This window comes from Enhydra lutris, unplaced genomic scaffold (assembly GCF_002288905.1).
Source record: "Enhydra lutris kenyoni isolate GAN:26980312 unplaced genomic scaffold, ASM228890v2 scaffoldscaffold21, whole genome shotgun sequence".
Classification (NCBI taxonomy): domain Eukaryota; kingdom Metazoa; phylum Chordata; class Mammalia; order Carnivora; family Mustelidae; genus Enhydra; species Enhydra lutris.
Window position 1 is genome coordinate 43,696,532 of NW_019154105.1, and position 3,022 is coordinate 43,699,553.

The following is a 3,022-nucleotide window of genomic DNA, read 5'->3' on the forward strand; positions in this document are numbered from 1 at the left end:
TACATTCTTCCTCTTTGACTCATGGTTAGCTGGACTGTCTTCACTGACCAGTCTGCACAAAAATACCTACTATTAACCTAACCAGTCTGGACTCTGCTCACCCTCACCACCCCTCACACTCTGCAGCTCTGGGACCTTGACGTTCCTTGGAGCAGTCATTGAAAAATGCAAAAATGTCTCTTTAGCCATTCTTCCTGAAATCAGCAGACTTCAGCAAGAACATTTCCCAATCAACTATCTGATGACCTCACCTGGCCTTCTCATTCCTCTTTACCCCATTCTTTCTAGCCTGTTCACTTCCTTCCTGTAAAAGAGGAGCCCTGTTTCTCAGTTTCTATGAGTTCAACATTGTGTGTATGTGTGTGTGTGTGTGTTTAGATTCCACATACAAATGATAGCATGCATTATTTATCTTTCTCTGTCTGACTTTATTTCACTTAATATAAGGCACTTGAGTTCCATCATATTGTTGCAAACAGCAGGATTTCTTTCTTATGGCAGAATAATATTCTATTATGCATATACATGTGCATGTTGCATGTGCATCCATTTTCTTTATTCACTCAACCTTTGATGGACACTTAAGTTGTTTCCATATCTTGGCTATTGTGATTAATACTGTCATGAACATGGGAGTACATATATCTCTCTAATATTCTATTTTCGTTTCCTTTGGATATATACCCAGAAGTGGAATTGTTGGATCATATGGTAGCTTATTTCTAATTTTTTGAGAAATCTCTGTACTGGTTCTGATAATGGCATTTCTAGTTTATATTCATACCAGTAGTGTGCAAGGATTCCCTTTCCTCTATATTCTTCCTGTCACCTGGTACCTCTTGTCTTTTTCAAAATAGTCATTCTAGCTTTTTTGCAACAGGTTTGCTGCCAGAACACAGGTGTCGTGAAAACCACCGCTCAACCTAAACCAGAATGGGGAAGGAAAAGACTCATGTCAACATTGTTGTCATCGGACATGTAGATTCCGGCAAGTCTACCACTACTGGTCATCTGATCTACAAATGTGGTGGGATCGACAAAAGAACTGTCGAAAAATTCAAGAAGGAGGCTGCTGAGATGGGAAAAGTCTCCTTCAAGTATGCCTGGGTCTTGGATAAACTGAAAGCTGAACATGAACTTGGTATCACCATTGATAACTCCCTGTGGAAATTCGAGACCAGCAAGTATTATGTGACCATCATTGATGCTCCAGGACACAGAGACTTTATCAAAAACATGATTACAGGCACATCTCAGGCTGACTGTGCTGTCCTGATTGTTGCTGCTGGTGTTGGTGAATTTGAAGCCGTTATCTCCAAGAACGGGCAGACCCGTGAGCATGCCCTTCTGGCTTACACACTGGGTGTAAAACAGCTAATTGTTGGTGTTAACAAAATGGATTCTACTGAGCCACCCTACAGCCAGAAGAGATACGAGGAAATCGTTAAGGAAGTCAGCACCTACATTAAGAAAATTGGCTACAACCCTGACACAGTAGCATTTGTGTCAATTTCTGCTTGGAATGGTGACAACATGCTGGAGCCAAGTGCTAACATGCCTTGGTTCAAGGGATGGAAAGTCACCCATAAAGATGGGAATGCCAGTGGAACCACACTGCTTGAGGCTCTGGATTGCATTCTGCCACCAACTCGTCCAACTGACAAGCCTTTGCGTCTGCCTCTCCAGGACGTCTACAAAATTGGTGGTATTGGTACTGTCCCTGTGGGCCGAGTGGAGACTGGTGTTCTTAAACCTGGCATGGTGGTCACCTTTGCTCCAGTCAATGTTACAACTGAAGTCAAGTCTGTTGAAATGCACCATGAAGCTTTGAGTGAGGCTCTTCCTGGGGACAATGTGGGCTTCAATGTCAAGAACGCATCTGTCAAAGATGTTCGTCGTGGCAATGTGGCTGGTGACAGCAAAAATGACCCACCAATGGAAGCAGCTGGCTTCACAGCTCAGGTGATTATCCTGAACCATCTAGGCCAAATTAGTGCTGGATATGCACCTGTGCTGGATTGTCACACAGCTCACATTGCTTGCAAGTTTGCTGAGCTGAAGAAGATAGATCGTTGTTCTGGAAAAAAGCTGGAAGATGGTCCCAAGTTCTTGAAATCTGGTGACGCTGCCATTGTTGATATGGTTCCTGGCAAGCCTATGTGTGTTGAGAGCTTCTCTGACTATCCTCCTCTGGGCCGTTTTGCTGTTCGTGACATGAGACAGACGGTTGCTGTGGGTGTCATCAAAGCAGTGGACAAGAAGGCAGCTGGAGCTGACAAGGTCACCAAGTCTTCCCAGAAAGCTCAGAAGGCTAAATGAATATTATCCCCAACACCTGCCACCCCAGTCTTAATCAGTGGTGGAAGAACGGTCTCAGAACTGTTTGTGTCAATTGGCCATTTAAGTTTAATAGTAAAACTCTGGTTAATGATAACAATGCATCATAAAACCTTCAGAAGGAAAGGAGAATGTTTTGTGGACCATTTGTTTGTGTGTGTGTGTGTGTGTGTGTGGCAGTTTTAAGTTATTAGTTTTTAAAATCAGTACTTTTTAATGGAAACAACTTGACCGAAAATCTGTCACAGAATTTTGAGACCCATTAAGACAAAAGTTTAATGAGAAAAAAAAAATAGTCATTCTAATAAGTGTGAGGTGATATCTCATTGTGGCTTTTGTTTGCACTTCCCTGATGATTAGTGATGTTGAGTACCTTTAATGTACCTCTTGGCCATTTGTATATCCTCTTTTGAAAAATGTCTATTTGGTTCTTATTATCTTTTATTCAATTTCTTTTTTTTTTTTTTTGCTATTGAGTTGTCTAAGTTCTGTATATATTCAGCAATAAAAACAAAACAAAATAAAACAAACGAACAAACAAAACCCTAACGTCTAAAGATATAATGTATAACATGGTGACTATAGCTGATAATACTATGTTACATAACTGAAATTTGCAAAGAGGGTACAACTTAAAGGTTCACATCTATAGATAGATGTAGACATAGATTAGTATATTTACAAA

General features: G+C 40.9%; 1 pseudogene across 1 annotated transcript; it reads left to right on the forward strand.

Annotated features, from left to right (window-relative positions):
- Nucleotides 1-872: 872 nt before the first annotated feature.
- On the forward strand, nt 873-2,617 carry LOC111149105 (annotated as a pseudogene). The gene has a single exon (XR_002640746.1). The product of XR_002640746.1 is annotated as an elongation factor 1-alpha 1 pseudogene (transcript).
- The last annotated feature ends 405 nt before the right edge of the window (nt 2,618-3,022 follow it).